At 41.3% G+C, this 24,032-nt stretch overlaps 1 long non-coding RNA gene across 1 annotated transcript in view; it reads right to left on the bottom strand.

Annotated features, from left to right (window-relative positions):
• Positions 1–350: 350 nt before the first annotated feature.
• LOC102135060 (uncharacterized) overlaps positions 351–24,032 on the bottom strand; it is a 578,423-nt gene continuing 554,741 nt past the window's right edge. Inside the window, exons 9-11 of the long non-coding RNA XR_012421459.1 lie at positions 8,708–8,890; positions 4,129–4,228; positions 351–1,638 (exon numbers count right to left, since the gene is read on the bottom strand). This is a non-coding gene — a long non-coding RNA (uncharacterized lncRNA). The remainder of the gene's footprint in view (positions 1,639–4,128; positions 4,229–8,707; positions 8,891–24,032) is intronic.

Here is a 24,032-nt window from a genome sequence, read left to right as displayed (position 1 = left end):
CTTGCTTCACTGAGGCAAGTGTGGCGTATTTTTAAAATCAGAGATCCACACCTGAAACGTTCTTCCTTTAGTAGTAGGTAACATTTCTAACTCTAATAATCTGTAAGCCATCGAGTCAATATCCCCTCTGTGTGAATGTCCTATATATATTAATCTCATTATGATCAACAGAGACGTGAAAAAGCCAGTGGATTCATCCGTACCCTTCAATTTTTTTTGTATCTTCTCAACCAAGGAGCACTAGTTAAAGAGACACATTCTTCAACTCTTCATTTATTTGCCACTCTCAACTAGGGCAAATTGGCCAACTGTTCCGGGCTTCAGATTCATCACAAAAAGAAGGTCTTTCAAGAGAAGAGAAACTTTAATTCCAAATATAAATTCTGAAAAAAGGGCTACAACTTTCAATTTTCCTCTGTCACTTGCATAAACTTTCCCTTACCCAAGGAATCATACTCTATGGCACATATTAACTAACATTTTTTTTCTTGGCCTCCGAGTGTATTCCCCTGGTTCTCAGTTGATGTTACAAGTTGCTGAACCATTTAAAACACAACTGAACTATTTCCCTAGCAGTACTGGCTCTAAATGTCATGGGGCTCTGGAATATGGAGGTCAGACAAAGCACAAAGGAGATGGTAGGAAAAGGGAGAGAACGTCAGAAATCTCTAGGTATGGAAATATGTCTTCAAGGTGAGAACAATGTTTAACTCAAAATGACAAATTTGCATTGTGGATTCCTCCAAACAGAGTCTGAAATAAGAAAGATGTGTGAGTGGTTTATTCAGGAATGTGATGCTGAGGTGCAGAAGTGAAGGGCAGGGAAAGTGAACTGGAAACGAGGGAGAGTCAACCCAAGGATGCACCACTGAGTTGGTCACCACTGGAGCAAGTAGGTGCTTGACCTGTGGAACTATTTCAGAAGCTTTATAAAATGCATTTTAGAACTGTTCCCCTGGGGGGACAAAAAGACAGTAATTTCCATTTCCTGCTGCTCAAGGGTTACACTGTAGGTGTTAATCCTCTAGCTGTTTGGGATCATGCATAAGTGCTGAGGGGTTTCCACAGGCCCGCCATGTTGTGACATCAGGGAGCTTCATAGTATGGAGCAAGGTGAGTGGCTCTCAGGTGATTTGTGACTGAGGATTGATGAAGTCTTCAGGGAACTGGACACCAAAGCCTCGGGGGCATGAGAGGTGAAATAGGATTTGTGATAATACACAAGAGTTGTCAAATACATATGTAACCCATGTTTCTCAACATTTCACCCATTGGGGTCTGCAAATTGAGTGACCTCAAATTCACTGCTTCTCACTGCCACTCCAAAATTGTAACGCCAGCTGATAATCTCACATGGGCTCTCGAACAAATCAGATCCACTGGGGATTCCCCTGCCCCTCCTGGGGACTGCTGGTCCCTCTGAGCACTGTTACCTCTGCTGGCATCACTTCAGCTCCTGCTAAAAATTGCCAACTTGCCCCTGAACGTTGTATTGCCCTTCAAATCCTTTTTCCTCTGCAACTTCAGTGCTTGGTTATTGAGCCAAACTTCTTATTGCCAACTCTTCCATTTTGATGAGTCCCTTCTCAAGAGGCTGTTCAGTCCCTCATGGAAATAGAGGTGAAGTCTCTAGGCACCCTGTTGGTGAACCAAACCTTAATTTAATGCTGGGGCTATACCTACATAAATATTAGCTTGAACATCTACTGTAAACATAAAACAAATGTTGTTTTATGTTTGTTATGGGCTCTATTGGGGGAGGGATTTAAAATAGTTGGAGCTAGAAGTGGAAAATGGAGACAGAGAGAGAGGCAGAGACACGGAGAGAATCTTGATGCTCAGCTAGAAGGCAAAAGAAGTGAATATTCTAAGTCTCCTAAATTGTTCCTGTATAAATAACTATGATTACTTCATGTCACTAGATGCATGAAAAGGGATTCATTGCCTTGGGGGAAAAATGGGGTATTCTTGTACTGGACCGCATTCTTCAAGTTTCTCTCCCACTCGCCTTTAACTAAGCCATTCTACTTGAGTTTCTAACATTTTCCAGAGAAGGTATTTCAGTGACTTTTCATAATATATCTATGCTATTAAACTGTGGTCACTATCTACAATTACTTACAAATGATTACTCGAAAGCCCATGTGTTTTCTCCTAAGCCCATTTCCTAGTCAAAACTCAATTGAGATAGAGAACAGCTGCTATATGCTATGTACCCTGTGAACTTTATAAATATGCTTCCACTGATTAACTAGGTGGTTACTACTCCCTGCATCTCAAAGAAAGCTAGGGATCAGTTGTTCCAAAGTCATTCCTTCTCAAGTGTAGCTAATCTCATTTCTAGAGGAAATATAAAGAAAGGCCATTTACTAGTCATTTAACCTGCAAAAGCTCCTCCTCTCAGTCCCTCCAGTTCTGCACTCAAAGTGTCCTAAGGATACTGAGGACCTTTGGAGGTCCTCATCCCAAGGCTTGCTGTACTCCTTGTTGGAATATGTAAGTGAGATGAAGAAAGGACAGAGGCAGGGAGTCATGAAGAGGCATCTTCAGGGCCAAGAAGAAACTGTCATGAAAAGAATGGAGAATATTGGAGGATGAGCTACAATTCCTAAGTAAGCTCTTTTCCTGTTTCTTCATAAAAACACTGACTCCAGCTTAGCTGTTTTTGTCTGCTGATCCTGATTGTTGAGCTTGTGGACACTGACAGACAGAAAGGGACCTGCTGGTGTCATTTTATATGGTTTGATGTCTCCAAACAGAACAATCCTTAATGCACTTTACATAAAACACAGAAGAGAGGTGGTAGAAATAAAAGGGCTAGAAATGGAAGGCTGTATAATAATAATACCAGCTGACATGCATTGAGCACTTACTGTAGGGGGGAATCTTGCTTACTTGCTCCTCTGTTAACTCTATCGGATTAGTCTGGACCTTTTCAACTGCAAGTGATAGAACCTGATTCAAGCCAGCTGCCAATTTTTCTTGGCTTTGAATCCAGCTATGCCTTGTTTTCTAGGTTCAGGTGATTCATATGATGTCAACTGGACTTGCCCTTACTTGCCTGCCTTAGACTTCGCTTTCCCGTTTTCCTCTATCTTCTCAGAGAGTCTCTCTTGATGGAAAGTTGGACACCAGTTAGTCCAGGCTTATGTCTCATCTCTATGGAAAAGTGGAGCTATTTCTTTGTATGGTTCTGACAAATTTCCCTAACAGGGTCTCATTGACTGTGATGGTGTCCTGAGTTCATCTTTGAGCCAACTGATGGTCATAGGTGTGTGACATTCAGTTGGCCAGGCCCGAGTCTCATGCCAGTCCCTGGCACTGAGAGGAGGAAAAGGTGGTGCTGAAGTGAGCCCTACTCAAACCACAAAGTCTGAGAGTGACAGGCCTGCTTTCCAATGCAAATTCAGTTACAGAAGAAGCAGGAGAGGACATATTATTCAATTTGTCTAAGGTTGGAGACCAAGTTTTCAGAATCCATTTCCTCTATGGTACAAGTTTAGAGTTAGCTGAAAGAGGGATTTGTGGGAGACTTGAGACTGTGAGAGTTTCACAGAAGCCACTCCTCTCTAACCACTGTCATGGCCAGACCGTCATGGTTGGATGCAGATGCTCCCAGTTTGTTCCGAGTCCAGCTTGTCTGCTCCACTCTCATCCCTGCTAAAGAGCAGCACCCCAGGCCACCACCAATCATTTAGCTGTGGATCTGCTGATGTGGTGGTGTCGAGGACCCCCTCCCAAGCTTACCTTCAGTAGTCTCACTTCCATCGCTGTGTTGCTTTGTTTCTCCAATTCTCCTGCAAGCTTGAATGTGTCCAGCCTCACCACAGACTTAGGATGCAGACTACATAGTGACCAATCCTCCAACACCCGCTTCATGCCTCCTTCTACATCTGTGCAGGCTCTAATTCTGAATAAAATCCCTTATTCCCATAATGTTTACAGCAGTTCTCTGACCAAACCCTGACTGATGAGCTGGACAAGTAAAGGTGACATGTTCAGGATACCCACTGCCTCTATTTCATAGAGGAGAAAGCAAAAACATGTTTCCCCAGAATGACAGGGCCAGGATTTAAACCCAGGCCTGTCTGACCCCAACGCCCAAGTTCTTAGCTAGCAGCTACTCACCTGATGTGTACTTTTTCTTGTTTGCTTCTAAATCATGGCAGATTCTACTCTCGCCTTTGATGGGCCATAGGTGCATAGTAAGGCAGGTTCTTTTGGTTTTCTGAGAAGAAAAGAACACAAAACAAATAATTTTTAAAAGAAGGAAAGAGACAACAGATTTAGATAACCCACTATTAAGTAGAACAAATGAACACACATATTCCACTGCTTGAGATTTGTGGAAAGAAGCCTGGGTGCCTCAGGAGTTCTCATTTGCCAGAACGAGCCTTGGTTTATGCCTTTTGGGGCTGTGCTTCCTTCCCTGGTGGTTCTGTCCATCTGTGGACCTCAGCCTGATTTCTGGTGGGAATGTCTCTAGAAACTTGCCACGGCCACCCAGCCCAACCATTACACATTTTCTGTCCTGCATGTACATGTTCCATTCATACTTGCTTCTCATACAGCTGGTTCAACATGTACCCCCCATCCCTGCTGTTTTGGGCTTAAAAACTGGGAAAAGGCAGTAACCTCCTTTCCTTAGGCTAATCAGGCCTGAGGTCATTGTGGGGTTTTCACCAAAGCACTCAAAGTCTTATGAGAGTGAATAGAATTGTCACTTCAAATAATACTTGAATCATTTAGTATTGGGAGATTTGAATGGGAAGAGAAGGAAATTAAAGTGTTCAGGTTAAAATTTAAAATGCAGATGGTTTTTGGAAACTGTAAAATAAGTGAATGAATGGAGTTAGATGTTGAAGAAACCCTCTGACATGTTGGCTCTAGGAGAACATACATTCCACTACTAGAAGGTGAGCAGGGACTTGGCTCACTGTGTGCCTGTCCCATCAAGGTGCTCAAGGACAATGTTTGTGGAAGGAAGGGGTAAACTGAGTGAAGCTTGGACTCAGGAACTAAGAAGAATTAAGAATAAGTAGAGAGGGTGTAAGGAACAGTGAGTAGCTAGGAGTTGGGATGTTCTTGGCAAAACAGTTCAGCCTAGTCAGAATAATGTAGCAAAACTACTGGCATATGGAAGGACTAGACTCACATCCTGATTCCCAGGCCTTGGCTAATTCAGGATGACCACAGGAATCTCACTTCTCTGAGTCTGTTTTTCTCTTCAATTAAATGAGATTTAATCAGTTGGTCCCTGAGAACCTTTGAGTTATATGATTAGATAGCGTTGAGGAAAACCCGGGAAAGACCAGTACCCAATATAGGTGTTGCCAGTGGCTTGAAGAGGTGAGGAGGGCATGTTAGCTTTGCTGGGCTCCCATCTATCAACTCCATTCTGCCCACGCTCTTCCCTTGCTCTCTGCCCTCAAGGGCATGGGCTCTTTCTCTGCTTTCTGCTTTCCCGTCTTTCTGAACCAACTCTGTTCAGTGCCCACATTTCCTGGCAGCATAGTTGGCAGGCACCCTTAGGAGCAGCACAGAAGGGGCACCTCTGAGCAGAGCAGATGAGGACAAAGGGGCATGGACCTCAACACGGGGCAGTGCTGTGCCAGGTCAGAGTCAGAGGGCAATTCATGCCCCAGCCAGAGCAAGGAGGTGGCACAGGCGAGCAGAATGCTCTCCCTGGGTCCCTCTAGATGCCAAACAGCACTGGAAATTTTCACGAATGCTAAATTCACTTGCCACTTTACAGGAAGTGCTGAGCCTTGAGCCATCTTTCCTTTAGCAGTTCCAATTTGTTTTTCCAGTTGCCTTTTTCCTTAGCCATCAGGACCATCTGCCCTTGGACATGTGGGTCTAAATTGATGATCTTGTTAAGTATCCAGAGACTCACACTGACACCTACACATGAGTGAAGTCACATGATTATCACCCACACTGCCCCATGGGCCAAAACACATTTGTCTACTTCCTGGCCTTCCCCCCAAATAAATTTCTGGTCAATGAAATTTAGAAAGAATCAAGAAAACTAAAGCAGACTTTCTTGCCGTATGAAAGCCTAAATTCAAGGCCCATCTTTTTTTTTTTTTTTTGAGATGGAGTTTCACTTTTGTTGCCCAGGCTGGAGTGCAATGGCATGATCTTGGCTCACCGCAACCTCCACCTCCTGGGTTCAAGCAATTGTCCTGCCTCAGCCTCCCCGGTAGCTGAGATTACAGGCATATGCCACCACGCCTGGCTAATTTTTTGTATTTTCAGTAGAGACGGATTTTCTCCATGTCGGTTAGGCTGGTCTTGAACTCCTGACCTCAGGTTATCCGCCCACCTCAGCCTCTCAAAGTGCTGGGATTACAGGCATGAGCCACCACCATGCTTGGCCTCAAAGCCCCATCTTCACCCAACTTTATCATTATCCTATTATCTTGTAAACTCATTACAGTGTTGTAATGAGTTTACATCTTGTAAGCTCATTTTGGCATTTCAGATTTTATTTTCAAGAATTTCAGAGAAATCCACTTATAGAATGAAATCACCTGGCAGAGATTAGAAAGACGTGTAGAAGTACCACTCTCTGGATTATCATTGCTGTTATTTATGGTTATCAGTGATGACAAATATAAAGATTGTGGACAAACAAGAGGAGTGGTAGAAAGAATATTAGACTTAGATTCAGAAGTCCTGGTCCAAACCCTTATTACTAGCTCTGTGCCCTCAAAGAGATAGTGTAACCTCTTAGAATTTCAATTACCTCTTTGGTAAAACTGGAATAACAGAATGTACCTAATGGCTATAAAGTTTAAAAGAAATAATTGAGGTAAATGTATATGGCATATATAGATATTCAGTAACTTTTGAATAAACTCTGATTAATCCATGCTCATCCAGCATTCATTAATCTGGAGGTTTTGAAAGCCTAACTAATCACATTTTCCTTCTTGGTGCTGTTGATAACTATTGTTCAGAATGACATCTGTGAGGCATGCCAAGATTTTGGTGTGTTCCCTGAATAACCAAATAAAGATAAAACCATATGGTTTTTATGTTACAGGGATTACTGATTTTCAATAAATTAGCATACAATAAAATAGTTCTCATGTGATGCAATGCTCAGATTTCAGATAATAAATGCAGCCATTGAAACCAGAATAATCCCATCTTACTGACACAGTCATTTCCATGTAAGGAGCCACACCTGACACACTCAGAAAAACAGCTCCTTTGTGATTTTTTTGTGGAACTCTAGCGTTGAGGAGCTGCCAGGAGGAAAAGAAATGCCCTTTTCAGTCCTCTTTAATTCCTTAGGCTCATATTCATCAAGATTCTGGACATTTTTAGAAGGGGCAGGCTTCTTCCCTCATTCTCTACCCTAGTCATTTTACTACCTAGAGGCTATTTCATGAGACATGACACAATCGTTTAGTTTTCTCTGAGACAGAAACTGGGCTTTTCGTTGAGTTTAACACCCAACAATGTTTGTGGCCTTCGTTCTCCAGCCTCTCATTTAAAGTCATAATTAAAGAAATGTCTTGAGAGGATTTTGTCCTGGCTGCAGAGGTTTCCGACCAGACAGCCAGGGAGGCACTCAGTGGCTTCATCCTCACTCTCAAGTCTTCCGAGAAATGGAGGGAGAGAGAAAATGCTTTTCTCACTGCAGTTTTTCATTTTGGGGGATTGGTATGGACATACCTTCGTTTAATAAACTTGCAGTGAGTCTAATTTCCCAGAAGATAGCACGATTTACCTAAAAGTTTTGAATTCTTAATTCCTCTGTTTATAAAACATTATACTAAATTAGATTAAATTTTAAAGCCATACAAACTAGATATAATCGAGCATCTCAGAACTTTTAAATATTTACTAAATCTGGCTTAGATCAATATCATTTTCCTGGACTTGAATAGTTATAGTTCACCTCCCAACTTAGTAATTCTAGATCAACTATGTCAAATATGGTGGAACTCAGAGCTTCTAAGGTTAGGACCCAATAGTATCAGTCCTTGTAGTTCTTGTAGCTAAAAATAAACAACTTGCAAATCCACATTGTGTTATCTAGTCTGACGATCTTAATCTTTTACTTGGAGAATATAGCCAATATTTAATTTAATTACTAGTACAATCATGTATCAGATTGCAATCATGTATACATCTGACCTTCTATTATTTGTTTGCTCTTTGGCTTACCTGTTTTCTTTTATCTTTTTTAATCCTTTTTTTGACGTATAATGGATTAATAACATTTTTTTTATTATTCCACTTTTTCTTCTATGAACATTTTTTAAACTATATTTTAGTGATTATCCTGGAGATTATGACATGTAGCCTTGATTTATGATGGTCAAAACAGACTAGCACTTTTACCACTTTCTCCACAGTGCTAGAACCTTTTAATTCTACTTACTTCCCTTTGCAATGCATTACGTTTGTCATCAATTTTAGTTTTACATATGTAGTTGAACCTTGGACAATGCAGGGACTAGAGACACTGACACCTTGTGCAGCCAAAAATCTGTGTATGATTTTTGACTTCCCGGAAACTTAACTACTAATAAGTTCACTGTTGACTGGAAGCATTACCAATAATATGAATAGTTGATTAACACATATTTTATATGCTGTGTGTTATATACTGTTTTCTTCCAATAGAGTAAGCTAGGGAAAAGGAAACGTTATTAAGAAAATTCTAAGAAAAAGAAAATATATTTACCATTGATTAAGTGAAAGTGGATCATCATGAAGTTCTTCATCCTCATCACATTTGCACTGAATAGATTAAGGAAGAAGAGGAAGCGAAAGGATTGGTCTTGCTGTCTCAAGAGTGGCAGAGGCAGAAGAAAATCCATGTATAAGTGAATTTTCACAGTTCAAACCTGTGTTGTTCAAGGCTCAACTGTATTTGAAATGACAAAATATTGCAATTATTATTTTGAAGAATCAATATGAATTTAATATTTGCCCACATAGTTATCTTTTCCAGTGTTTTTTATTCTTTCCTACATTTTCATGTTTTCTTCTGGAGTGATTTTTTTTTTCTAAAGAACGTTTTTTGGTCTTTCCTGTATGGCATGCTTGGTCATGACAAATTCTACTATTTCTTTTCCTGAAATATATTTTTCTTTCAGTTTAAAGTGTCTTTTCACTGGGTCTAGAATTATGTTTGGTATTTCCTTCTTTCAATACTTTAACTATATCCTCTGTTTCCTTGTTCCATTTTCTCTTGGCTTCCATCATTTCTATTAAGAAGTCAGTTATAATTTTTACTGTTGCTGTTTTGAGAACACTTGTCTTTTTTTCTCTGGATGCTATTGAGATGTTCTCTCTGCTCTTGGTTTTTCAGCTGTTTGGCCATCATGTGCTTGGATATGCTTTGGTTTGTATTTATCTTGCTTGGGTTTCATTAAGCTTTGTAAATCTATGTGATCGTCACCAGCTTTTGAAAATTGTCAGTCATTATGTTTTCCAGTATTGCATCTGGGCCATTTCCTCTTTTTGCTTTTTCTAAAATGCCAATCATATATATGTTAGGCTTTTTGACATGTTCTGCATGCCTCTTACAGTTTTTTGTTCCTTTTTACTTTTTTCCCTCTCTGTACCTCAGTTTGGAGACAGCAAAATAGTTGAATCAAAAACACCTTAACTGTTGCTAAGTCCATTTAACGAGTTCCCAGTTTCAAACATTGTACATTTTATTTCCAGAATATCTGTTTAATGCTGTTTTAAAAAAGATTCAAATTGCTTACTAAATTTATCCACACTTTAATCTCTTCTGTCCACCTTTTCCTTTGTTTTCTTGAAAATATTAATTGTACTTATTTTAGAATCCTGATCTTCTAACTCCAATATCTGAATTATTTCTGGGTCTGCCTGTATTGTAGAATGTACATTGTATATAAAAGAACCACAGATGCTCCTGATGAGATGAACTTCAATACCAAGAGTGGTCCCCTTTGATCTGCTAGGCAGAAAGGGAAAGGGTCAGTCATTAATTACTTCAATATAATCAGGAATTGAACTAAGCCTGGGCTGGGTTTCAGTTGTAAAACCCAGTTCTACCATAAAAATACTACCATAAAAATAAGGGTTGGGTAAAACTATCTGACAAATTATAGAATGCTTTTGAAGGTTCTAAACTAGATTGCATGGAGGTCTCTCTTATTTTTAGCTTATAATTTTACTAAATAAACCATCCTTAGATGAACAAGTTACAGATGCTGATGCAATAAAGAAAAGAAGGTAACTTTACATGTTTGTATACATTGATAACATGATTTCATTCCTTTGATTTTCTTCTGTTTGCCAGGTATGGCTCTTAAGATTTCTTCTGTTTGCCAGGTATGGCTTTGTGATTGAGAGCATTAGTCCTGAAAATGGTGGGAGATTCAGTCCTTCCCTTCACAGATTGTCAGTGTAGCTCTTTAGCCTTACTTTCCACACAAATTCTAAATTTGGGAAGTGTCTTGAGGTAGACCCTCTGCTCTTATGGGTCTTTCTTAGCACCATGTGTAAAATTTTATGCTTTAAAGATTTCTATCTAGTTCATGAGGCTTTCTTACACACCCAAAACTAGGTAAATGTCCCATGTGGCCATGCCTTTGAAGCCTTCTAAGTTTTCTAATGGGTAACTTTAAGTCGGTGTGACTGCCAAAAGCTTTGCCTGTTTCTCTTTACTTCTGCAGGTGCCCTATGTCTTAGATAAGACAATTTTCATCCCACATCTGCATTTGTCAAATGCTCCCAATGAGGGAAAAAAAAAAAAATAACATGTTCATCAGATCACCTTGAAATGGTTTTCTCTCTCTGTAGCTTTAGTTGTTCCAGTTCTCATTGCTTCCAAAGATCTCTGATTCTTCAAAATTGTGGCTTTTTGAATAATTTGTATGGGCTTGTCTGACTGTGGCAGTGGGAACAATAATCTATTACATCCTGCCCAAAAGGTGAAACCATAAGTTTTTGAAAAATGTTCTGATTGGTTGACTCCGGTCAGTATAATTTTTTTTTTTTTTTTTTTGACAGAGTCTTTTTCACTCTATCGCCCAGGCTGGAGTGCAGTGGTGCCATCTTGGCTCACTGCAACCTTCACCTCCCAGGATCAAGCAATTCTCTGGCCTCAGCCTCCCCAGTAGCTGAGACTACAGGCACGCATCATTGAACCTGGCTAATTTTTGTATTTTTTTTGGTAGAGACAGGGTTTTGCCATGTTGGTGAGGTTGGTCTCGAACTCCCAGCCTCAAGTGATCCACCTGTCTCGACCTCCCAAAGTGCTGAAAATACAGGGGTGAGCCATCATGCCCAGCCAATAATTCTTATTATAATTAAACATTCATATGTTGACTTTAACATACATATGTTGACTTCCGTGGGTGGAGGATTACCCAGGTGCCAAGGCAAGAGACTGAAGGCACAAACTGTTTCAGTATAATAAAGAAAATAATTAGAATAAAAATAATTATAATACAAATTAGATATAGAGATGATCATGGACAATTATCAATCATTATTATAAACATTATTAATCATTAGCTTTTAATATTACTCTTTGTTGCATTACTAATATAACCTAAGAATAACCGGGGGGTATAGGGTCAGGTGCTGAAGGAATGTTGTGAGAAGTGACCTAGAAGGCAAGAGGTGAGCCTTCTGTCACGCCTGCATAAGGGCCAGTTGAGGGCTCCTTGGCCAAGCAGTAACGCCAGTGTCTGGGAAGACATCCGTTATTTAGCAGACTGCGAAAGGGAGTCTCCTTTCCTTGGAGGAGTCAGGGAACACTCTGCTCCACCAGCTTCTTGTGGAAGGCTGGATATTATCCAGGCCTGCCCACAGTCATCCGAAGGCCTAAACCCCTCCCTGTCGTGCAGTGCTTCAGTGGTCATGCTCCTTGTCCACTTTCATGTTCCTCCCGTACTCTTGGTTCCTCTTTGAAGTTCGTAGTAGATAACAGTAGAAGAAATAGTGAAAATCTTAAAGTCTTTGATCTTTCTTATGAGTGCATGGGAGAAAACACTGATGTATGCTGCCTTCTCTCTCTCTCCTTCAGCTACTTAGGAGGGAAGGGCCCCCTGTCCTTCGATCACGTGACTTGCTTCACCTTGTCAATCACTTAGAAGATTCACCCTTCTTACCCTGCCCCTTTGTCTTGTATGCAATAAATTTCAGCATGCCCAGCCATTCGGGGCCACTACCGGTCTCCGCGTCTTGATGATAGTGGTCCCCTGGGCCCAGCTGTTTTCTCTTTACCTCTTTGTCTTGTGTCTTTATTTATTACAGTCTTTCCTCTCTGCACACGGAGAGAACACCTGCTAAGCCTCGTAGGGCTGGACCCTATAGACTTCCAACTTTTCTGGACTTTTGATCTATATTAGACCTGTAACAGATACCATATATGAGGCTAACTATATAACATAAACTCTTATGTTTTCCATATTGAATCTGCATTCCTGCACTTTGACACTTCAGAAAAATGAGTGTTGAGTAAAACTATCTGACAAATTATAGAATACTTTTGAGGGCTCTAAACTAGATTGTATTCTGGTCTCTCTTATTTTTAACTTATAATTTTACTAAATAAAACCATCCTTAGATGAACAGGTTGCAGATGATGATGCAATAAAGAAAAGAAAGTATACATTGATACATTGTATATATTGATAATGTTGTTTCATTCTTACAAATCAGAGGTGACCTCAACAGTTAGATCTAGCCCTCAGTTAATGTGGAAAACAAGTTCAAAACCGAAATTATCATAATTGGCAGCTAGTTGCAAGTTTCCACTGGTTTCTATCAACTTACTTTCAAGTGAAGAGTAAATTATTTAATTTTGAGATTTGAGGGAGAATATTTCGGGGCTATTTCAAGCTGATAGATTCCCTAAGAACTGGGACACCCCACATCGGTCATTAAATAGTAGTATTATTAAAGCTTTCATTATGTTTTTTTAGGAGACAGGTTGAGCAACTGGTTGGAATATTTTTCAATTCTAAATAATCTTGTGCAAAAGCTTCATAATGGAGCACTTTGATAAATCAGTTGAGACCTTTTGTGTGCTGGAATCCATCCCAAAGCCCCTAGTATGGAAACCTCTGGTTTGCAGATGGCAGGCAAAAGACCTGGGGAAAGCTACTCAACTTTATCTTTCTGTCAGCATTTGGAGCTTATAGGTCTGCTCTCAAAAACTTTTGCAAACACCAACTACTCACCAATGAATGCAACTTTGAACTGTTTGCTATTCAAAATCTAACAAAAGCTTGGCTGACAAGGGAGATTCTAAATTCTATGTTTCGTTCAAGTTTGCTTAGCTGAAAGAATGGGCATTCTGAAGCTGTCTTTTTTATTTGTTTAGTTAATAATAATTATGTCACTTTTGCTTTGTAATGCCAAGAAACTCAGGAGTAAATTTAAACTCTTTTATTATATTTACGTTGGCCTTTATACATCAGTTTTCTTCTTTGTCATGGTCTAGATTTTCTACTTTTCTATTTGTCTTTGTTCTTATTTGGTCTTTATTTTATTGTTTATATTTGTGCTGTAAGCCACCTGAAGTTCTTTTGAGCATCAGATAGCATATAAATGCATACATAAGCTAAATGTAAATTTTCTTGAATCTATGGTGTCTCCGTATCTCTGTGATCCCAGTATGTTTTGAATGTTATTCAAATGGTACAAGTGTCTATTTATCCTAATCTGATCTCTAGTAGAAAATGTCTGAAAATTCCCCTTTGAATGATCAAGAAGAGGTTCTACAGTTTTGTGAGCTTCTAGCTCTCCCAATTCTGCTTTCTCTATTTCTGCCAGAATTAGTTGTTATGGGAACTGTGGTTTTGGATTGTTTATAACGACAGCATACTTGGCCTAATCCTACTTAATACAGCCACCAAATTTACACAAATCAAATCTGTAACCAGGATAATTCTGGTGAACTGAAGTAGTGATTTGGGGTTGTCATGATTAGAGGGTTAATTGCAAATAGAGCTCAATTTGGAGGAGGGTCTCCTTCAATAGCCGCAGAAGGGGAATGGAAAATAAAGGTAGTAGTCTAGAATCTGTTAGATGCTAATCTCCTAAGAATCTAAATGATGAGACTGACCAGATATAGAAGGAGAGGATTTCAGCAGAAATTAAAGATGCTTTTGATTGAAGCATCTTCCATAATGAAACCTGGACCATAGGGAGTGATCCTTGGAAACCAGATGCCAAAGTTTACCCGGAATAAACATAAGGACAAACTTCCCATTTCTGTGCAAGAACCAACAGCAGCGTAAAGAAGGGAGCACCACAGTGGCCTCACAGAGGATCAGGGGAGGCACCTGCAGAAGCAGATATGGGGAAACTCTTCCCTTGAAAGACTTGTGGGCAACACTTTGCCATGAGGAAACTGAAGCAGAAAGGGACTGGTTTCTGAGCACAGGTGAAACACCACCTGTATCTCACAGGATACTACTTGGGGATGCTTTGAGAAGAGGCTGCGCTCTGGCGTCAGCAGCAGGTGTGAAGTCAGAGTGATGTTACTAATGTCATTGGTAACGGTTAGGTTGAAGGCATCTTCTTTCCCTCCAGGGTTTTTGCCAATCAAATATACACAGAAATACTTGAGCCAAATGGGATCAAAACACCAGCTTTGTTATCCAGATGATAAATCTTCCCGGAAAACTGGTTTGGGGACATACATCAAGTGCGAGGTCAAAATTGGGATTCCTATTACTTACCCTTAGAACTGAACTAATTGGCCCCCGGTATGACATGTCCACCCCACTTTCTTACCCAGACACTGGTGGAAAAGCAAAAAAAGAAAGTGGGAGGATTTCCTGGCTTGTCCATTTAACATGAAGATCCTGCCAGAGTAAAGTGAGTCCTCCACAAATCAGGAAAGCACACTAGAGAATGAATGTTTTGCTTTTGAAGAAAAGTCACCTTATTTAGTAGCACAGGCAATACTGTCTAATGGTAACCAGGCCCACCCTCACCAATTGGATACACATTTTTTTTTTTTTGGAGAGTTAGTAAGGAGCAGAAAGAAGGTGTTAACAGGTGACAAGAGTTCATTTCTCTATGGGCCAAGGCAGTCACTTGGTTAGAAAAAGAGAAAGCTTCCTTTGTGTATGAGCCATTGGCTGGTGGGCCCTCATAACATCTGGTGTATAATTAGACAAAGGCAAGTTTTTTACACAAAGTATTAACAGGCCATGTCTATGGGGATAGTGGCTATAGGGTATTTACTAAGTCAAGAGGGCAGTAGCTAGCCTAACCATGAGCAATTGCAAAAGGGGGGTGATACAGACGGGAGACCGAAATACTGGGTAGAAGAGGGTGGTTCCTGGCAAAGGTCCCACCCTCAGGCCTGAAGACACGTGGCACTAAATGAGGACAGGCATTCCTGTTTTTGTGCCCCAAAAGTTGCCTTTTGGCCTGCCATGCCCCCTATTATGCACCCATGTAAACCCCAAAGCCTGAGCTCCAGAAGCAGACCAGCAAACCAGCAGACCAGCAGGCGGACAGCCAAACGATGCGGCAGAGAAAGAAGGAAGAGGAGGAACATCTGAACACCGAGAGGAGTTCAGCTGGGGGTGGTTGGAGAGGAGTCCAGCCACTGGGCAGCCTACCTCCAGGGGAAGATCACCGTCCCATTCCATCCCTGGGTTCTGGGTTCCCATCTGTCTGGCTGAAAGCCAGCTCCACCACTCTACAAAACCTCACATTCATCCTTGAAGACCGTGTGTGACCCAGTTTTTCTGGGACACTGGGCAAGAGCTTGGGATACAGAAAGCTGTCTCACTGGCCTTCTGCCCTTGTGAAAAGGCAGAGGGTCCACTGAGCTGGTTAACACTCAAGCCGTCTGTGGACAGCAAAGCTGAAAGAGCTTTGTAACACTGGGGTTGCAGCACCCATCCCTAGACACTACCATGGGGCTGAAGCCCAAAGCACTCACCCCAGCCTCTGCACCTGCCTGCCTGCCTGCGCTCCCTCCCACAAGGGGTTTCAGCAGCAGGGCGACTGAACAGGCGGCCCACATCCCTGTCGAACGTCTTGTGAGGGGCATCAGGGAATTCTCCTGTTTCAGTGCCATGCATCTACCTGATGTAATCAAAGCCAGAGTAGTCAATGTTGGAAAGTCTGAACTCTGCTTTTCACGTGTTGCCTTACATCTATGTGCTGTCATTGTTTCAGACTGAGTCAGCCCTTGTGATGGAACTCTCTGAGTTGTCAACACAGCCATCTCATGTGGAAGTGGCTCTCAAAGTCACCTGATGGGATTGTTAATGGAGAAAAGTCTTCTGAGGCCACCCTATAAGTGCAAAGCATGGAGCCATAAATAATCCTGGAAAACTGGTTTGGGGACATACAATCAAGTGGCCAAAATTGGGATTCCTATTACTTACCGCTAGAAGTGAACCAGTTGGCCACCAGTGTGACATGTCTCCCCTGCTTTCCTACCCAAACACTTTCCTACCCAAAGTGAGCATGGGGATGGGGGCTACACATACAATACAATAGGTTCTGGATGTCTGTGATGGATATATGGCAGGTTTAAAAAAAAATTTCACTCAATGTAAGTCAATGAAGTTGCATTAAATTGTTTCCATAGCTCTTGTAACAAAGCCCTACTGAGAAGCAACCCCCTCCTCCCAGATTCGGTTCATATCTAATAAATGAATACTGTGATACTAGAGTGCAGGAGAGAGCTAGATGGCCATTCAAATTCCTGCCCTGGAAACATTAAAAATTACCCTGTGTCTTTCAGGGTTGCTAGCAAATGGATGCAGCCAGGGATTGCAGATCTATGAGTGATAAGAATGGTCTATCAAATCTCCTTATTGAAACAAAAGAAGGAGGCAGGGGGACAGGGGTGACATGACATGGGAGAGTCAGCACAAAGGGGCCCAGAAAACAGATATCAATTCATTCCTCTTTCCAGTGATCCCAGAGACTGTGTGGTGTCAGGGCCTCCTGGACAGGGTCGGGTGGATCATCCTCTTGTCTGTGTGAGGGCAACTCTGATCTCCACAAGGCAGAGAATGCAACAGTGATCAAAGAGAAATGCTTTAGGTTTCTTTCTGGCCAAAAATACATACTCTACAATACTTCTTTCTCTGAAGTCATTTATTATTATTGTGTGGACTCCTCATACAATGTCAATCACTTGTTAAAATTTAAAGAATAATGATCATTTAATTGTTTTGTCCGCTTGAAACCCAAAGGTAAATCTGGCTAATGCTGCCTCAAAATGGGCCAGGCATTTATTCGGTCATTGTTGTCTTTGGGCTGGCTTTGTTTTCTGTTGATATTTGGTTTCCCTTAGTTTGGTTTGGTTTCGTTGGACCGGATTTGATGCTGGTATTCGGATTCACAAAGCCCATGGCTCTGCTGTCCACTCTCTTTCCACACGGAATCCATCTGGCTGAGGCCTGTCTGAGCTGCCAGTGCAGGCCCTGGAGCCCTGACTCTGTACCTCATAGAATCTGTCTTCTTTTCAGGGGAGCTAAGTGTTAACATTGTCCTGAACACATTTGCCTTTCAAGAAGATTAATGGAGTTCAGTGTGCAGCAGATAAGCTTGTCTGGGAGGAGCAGGCGAGAGCTAAGCTGTGTCAACACAGCCTAAGGGCAGGAGAGAACCCAATTGATTACTCAGATACTCTCCACCTCTCCCTTCTTCCCCCTCCCATTTTCAATTCTAAAACAATTTGATGTCTGTGTATAAATGCCAAGATAGATGGAGAATAAGCTTATGAAATGGCTGCTTGAAGTGCTAATCCATAAGAAATGCTAAAATGCACCCAGAAATGCAGCAAAATGGATAAAATTGGATTTCCCAGGACGGGCATTCCATGAAGTTGTCAAAGATTATGAGGACATGCCACACTGGGGGAAGGGCTGCAGGTGCAAACAGACAATGCAAGACCCCCAGGGGGCCTGCTGGAGGACTGATGACTGCTAAAATTCCTTTCTGAGGAGGGTGAATCTGTTGATGCTATAATTCATTTTCCAAAGAAAAAGTGCAGCAAATTATTTTGCAAGGAGAGAAGTAGAAGGCATCCAGCAAGGGTTACCGTCCTCCACCCTTTCCCCATGTAGCAATGACTATCGCCTTTCAATAAATTAGAAAATAAATGTTTAAAGGAGAATATCAAAGTGCTATCCTGCTAAAGGCGGCTGTATTGAATTGCCTCCCGTGTCTTTTCAGCCTGGAGGCCTTCTTGCTTCTGTAGTGGGTAGGGACAGCTTTCAGACAGCTCTGTTTTGACCTTCCCTATAACAACAGCCTCTGCAAAGTTATCATGGATTCAAAACTCCTCCTTACTTGGGATGCTTCCAGTTGCTAATATTTGTGGAGCTGCTCCCCATCATTTTCTCTGGGGTTTTCTCCTGTCTCTCAAGTGTCTCTCTGTTTAAAGGACCTAGAGATAGCAGACTTCAGGGAGGTTTCGGGTTCTCTTGAATTTAATACAAATGGAGATAGCCACTTGCTAGCAGGGTGACCTTAAAGAAGGTACTGAACCTCCTGAGGCTCCATGTTCTCGTTAAGAAATGCATTATTATCCCAAGTTATCACATGTAAATTCTCTCAATTACCCATTTTTTCAGGATTGTCAAAGAATATTAGTAATGTCAAGTTATTAAACAGATGTTAGCTATTGAGAATACTACTGCTACTGCTAATGCTGATAATAATGAGAATAATAGTGGTGAATTTGCCAGCATTATGGAATGTATCGGAATTGCACAGGACAATGAGCAATAGTCTTAGGCAGGGGTCCCCAACCCCCAGACCACAGACTGGTAATGGTCTGTGGTGTGCTAGAAACTGGGCGCACAGCAGGAGGTGAGCAGCAAACAAGCAAAGCTTCATCTGAATTTACAGCCACTCCCCATTACTTGCATTACTACCTGAGCTCTGGCTCATGTCAGATCAGTGATGGCATTAGATTCTCAAAGGAGCACAAACCCTATTGTGAACAGTGCATGTGAGGGATCCAGGTCACACGCTTCTTATGAGTGTCTAATGCCTGATGATTTGTCATTGCCTCCCATCACCCCCAGATAAGACTATCTAGTTGCAGGAAAACAAGCTCAGGGCTCCTGCTGATTCTACATGATCATGAATTGCGCCACTATTTCATTATATATTACAATATAATACCAGAAATAAAGAGCACAACAAATGCAACGTGCTTGAATCATTATGAAACCATCCCCCACCCCACTGTCTGTGGAAAAATTGTCTTCCATGAAACTAGTCCCTGATACCAAAAAGGTTGGGGACCACTGGTCTAAGGTGTATATTTCCATCAGAAAATGGTTTCAACCCATTCAGATTACTGTGTTTGGGGAAGAAAAAGATGAGAGAACTTGATGACATTGTAGAAGAGAAACTTTGTACAAAATGAATTTGCAGCTGAATAAAGTGTCTATCCCCTGCAGAGCCCCAGTGCATGAATGGTTGCTATGGACTGAATGTTCGCATCCCTCTCCAAATTCATATGTTGAAACTCTAATCCCCAATGTGATGACAGTATTTGCAGATGGAACCTTTAAGTGGGAACTCAGTCTTGAAGATAGAGCCCTCATGATGGGATTCATGCCCTATTAAAAGAGACGTGAGAGACCTTGCTTCCTCCCTCTGTTCTCTGCCATGTGAAGATACAACAAGAAGACAGACATCTACAAAGCAGGAAGTGGGCCCTCAACAGACATTGGATTTACCAACACCTTGATCTTGGCCTTTTAGTCTCCAGAACTGTGAAATAAGCCTCCCAGTTTATGGTAATTTGTTATAGTCACCCAGACTGACTAAGACAATGATTATGTGCTATAAAATGCCATGTAGTAAAATATTTTGGCTGGTTGTAGGGCCTGCAGCCCAGTTACCATGGCAGAGTCCCTCTCCTCAACTCTTCTTTTCCCACCCTCTGTGATAGACGAGTTTTCTTCTGGGGTTCAAGTGCTCCTGGCAGGTAAACATGGGTGATCCGCCTTCCCTTTTTATCCATGCAGCCATAGGTATAGGAAGAGATGGGCAGTATGAGAATTGTGCACCCAGTGTCTAATAAACTAGGGTGTTTCCAATTGATGATAAGCCACAGGACAGCAGAGCAAGACTCCTGAGAAGGAATTCACTCCAAGGAAAGTGAAAGTCTGGATTTACAAACTAGACTGTACATCACCATGAGAAAGAAGTAGTGAAAACAGTGTGCTGCCTGAACTGAAACTTGCCTGGATCCAAATGGGCACGTGTGTCCTGTGAGCAAAGCGTTATCACTATTTCAATATAAATGCTGTGCCACTTCGACATTCAAGTGACACACAGAGGAGCTTCTCACTACACACAGGCCATGAGAGGGGCCTCTGGCTTTGCCGAATCAGGTTGATCGTCATTTGAAATAGCAGATCCATTAGGAAACCCTGGCAGATCACATGGTGACAACCAGAATTCTCTTTCAGGGTCTCATCTTGAGGGGAGCATCTGGGCTCCTTTCTTGCTTATAGAAGATTGACCAAGATTTATTCACAGCCACAGAGTATTCTCTGCAATAGCAGGTCAAAAGAACCATGGAGAGGGCCTGGAATTCCAACTATTAAAGGTGTGGTTTCAGAGCATTTTAGTTTGGGGCATAAATATATGTGCAATCTAAATAATAATTAATACTTGCCATTTGAAAAAGTCTGCAACACAGGGTGATCTAATGCCCCAGTCTTCTCAGGACTGAGGGTTTCCTGGAATGCAAAACTTTCCATCTTAAAAGTGAGAATAAAATATAACCGCAACATAACATATATATAATGTGTGTGTGTGTGTGTAGAACATAGGTAGAGATACGACGATAAAAGTACATAGGTGGAGATACATACATACATAGGTAGAGACAGGACAATAAAAGTAACCAGGTAACCAGACCGTAAGTAACCAGGTAACCAGACCATATATGAAACTGTACAATACTCATGCCAGTTTGGAAAGCTTCATCTCACTCTGTCACTTGTCATATGTTGGACCTTATATGTGTTGAGAAAGTACCCACCCATGTTCTCAGGTAGGTTAGTCCAGAGGGTCCAAGAAGATGTACTTCTTGTGAGCCAACTTTGAGAAAGACGGATTGCAAATAACAAAGAATAGCACCCATTGTGCAGTTTCCAGCACCTGGAATCATCCTCCCTGCCTGCACGCTACACCTTTTCTTCTTCCAGCCAGGATAGGGCAGAGTGGATTCTGTCCAAAAAGGAGAAAGCAGAGCCCCCAAAAGTAACAGTTCTCCATTCAGAGAAATAAATGTTTCTTAACATTTTCTATACTGCCCCATTCAGAAGCTTTCCAAGGGGTGGGCTGATTCTCGCCCTTGTGGAAACAATCACTATGAAGGTTTAATGCAGGACTTTAAAAAAAATCCCATTTCCAAATTGAATAGTTTGTCTTATAGGAGGGATTTTGTTTTCTTTTCATGCTGGACCTAAATTTGGCACCCTATGGAAGTTTTATTGCATGGCATTACCCAAGAACTCAGCCAAATCTCCCGAGTCAGGAATGGCAGCTGGGGAAAGTTGAATGAATGGGCTATTTTTTTCCTTCTTTCCTTCCCTTCACTCCATATGTTTTTCAATTTCTGGCTCATAAATTTAATTAAATAAATATTTTAAAATATGAAAGATGGAGAATGTGAGAACTTGATAAATATGAAAGGAGCTTCTAAATCTATGAACATGGCATTTGTGGGGCTATGCTCTAAGTTTAGGTAAAGAGGTATTACGAAGCCTTTATAGGGAAGATGAATTAAGACTTGTCTGAAAGTGAAGAAAGATTTTGGTATCTAAACATGGGGAATGGAGAAGCCATGGGAATGTGGATAGCCCTGGGAGATAAGACTCTTATTATAAGCTCACAAGCGCATTTGTGGAAATGAAGATATTTCTGTCATCTATTTGTTGGATTAGCTTCACAGGAAGGCGGAGTGAGCAAACATGCATTGAATATTCACTTGGTGTTCCAGAGAGACATGTGTTGGCTCCAGCAGCAGCACCAGAGCACCAAAAATGAGGCTTTAGCTTATTTTGGAGATGGTTAAAACAAAGATTCAGGGCATGTCTCAAAGTGATGTTGAGGAGGGGAAATAAGGCTGGTGCTAAAGAAGAACTAACCTGATGCCTAAAGAAAGAAATAACCCATGTATTCTTTGACAAGATGTCCTCGGGCCAAAGAATAAAATTCTAAACAATCATTGGTGCTGTGGAGTGAAGCTTGCTTTTCATAGAGGCACAGGATAGCAATTCTGAAACTATTCTGTGGGAATTCTAGTATTGAGCAAATAAGTAAATATATTATAGAAGATGGCAGCCAGTGTCCTCCTTTTCAGAAAAGGTAGTTACAAACATGCTGAGGGGAAATGTTGGCAACATTTTGGTGGTGCTGGATTGCAATCGGAGGTTTCAGTGAGAACGCATGGCATATACTGTATAATAGCTACAAAAAGAGATCGACCTATGTGGATATAAACATGGAAATGTATGTGGGTGCAGGTGTGTGTGTATGTGTGTGTGTACATACGTCTATTTCCTAGCTGTGTGTTCTTAGAGGGCCTAAAACCAAGGAATTGCAGTGCAGTGAGACCACCTGGCTTCCTGATCTTGGTTTTTAAATATTATTCTCTACTAAAAGGAATTAGGGCTCTTTGAAAAAACAATGACTGATTCTGTGGCTAAGGGAGAGAAAGTAAAAGATGAACCTGAAATATGTATATTTTTTCAGAAATTAAGAATGTTCCCAGAGAATGATGGAGACATTTCAAAAGGATACAGAAGCCAGATTGTGGGCACTTCTACTGGCCAACTCTGAGACATTGTGGACATCAAAATAAATTTGTAATAGTAAAGGATTATAGCCTATTAAATTCAATCAGATTTTTCTGATTTAACTAAATGAGTAGAAGGAAAAGAATGCTCTTCCTTATGTTAGAAAGTCAATTAATAAATGCAGAAAGGAATGAAAAAATTAGAAAAGCCACCATTTGGCAATCATGGCAGGCAGAATGGGGAGCATGCCTCCAGACCGGAATTCCTTACAAGCTGGTTTGTAGGAACTCACTGAGCTTGCTGATCGACCTCTGAGAGGCAAAGTTTCTGAATTTTGGAGCACTGATTATATAAAGTTAGACAGAGACATGCTTCATTATTTAATAGGACTGTGTCAAAAGCCTACTATTAGGATGATGTGTTGGGTGTGGAACAAGGTCTCTTCCTGCCAGGGACACTGGTGATTTCACTCCATGTTCAGACTGACCTTTGAAGTTGAAGACAAGCAGAAGAATCCTTTTAAAATTTAGCCATGCCCATAGGCTGGGAGGGACCCTGCTCCATTCAGAGGCAGCAAAGCACATTACTGTATCTTCTATAGAGCTTTGAGCAGTCCAGTGCACATGGAGAAACTCAATAAATGTTTGTTGAATTAATGAATGAACAAATGAATGGATGAAGTCAGGGATAAGTCTTACATTTGTCATCTAGGTGATTAAAAAAGGAAAAAGTGTCTGTTTCAAGAGGATTAGAACCTAGTTTTACTCCCGTAGTAAAGTTTACTCTTTTGGAATCTGAAGACATTCATGAGTCTTTGCATCTTATTTCCTGAATTCTAACTTCCCTTGCCTTTATGAATGACAGAGAAGATGCATACAACCTTTGTAAATGCTTCCTGAATTTGAACATTATGTTGCTTTGTGATTGTTTCCACTCGGGATTCTAAATGACCTCATGTGGATTCACTGGAGGCCTTGGGTAGCTGGGAAACTGAGGGGATAAGATGCACACATGGTACACAAGCACACGTACACCAGCAAAGTAAATAGACACGTAACTAGAAACAGCTGTGCAGAGCCATTTAGTAAAAGGTTGAGTAGCTGGAACCATCAGGAGTGGGTGGGAATGAGTTCAAGCTCCTCCCATGAGGCCTTCCTAAGGCTTTGCAGGAGGGCAAGAACAAGGTCTGGGAAGTAGGGAAATGGGATGGCTCCGTCTGTCCTTAGCATCTCGATCCTGGCTGACTCTCCACCTCTCCTC

This window comes from Macaca fascicularis, chromosome 12 (assembly GCF_037993035.2).
Source record: "Macaca fascicularis isolate 582-1 chromosome 12, T2T-MFA8v1.1".
NCBI classification, from domain to species: Eukaryota; Metazoa; Chordata; class Mammalia; order Primates; family Cercopithecidae; genus Macaca; species Macaca fascicularis.
Note: the sequence above shows the minus strand (reverse complement) of the source record. Positions and strands in the feature narration are given on the sequence as shown.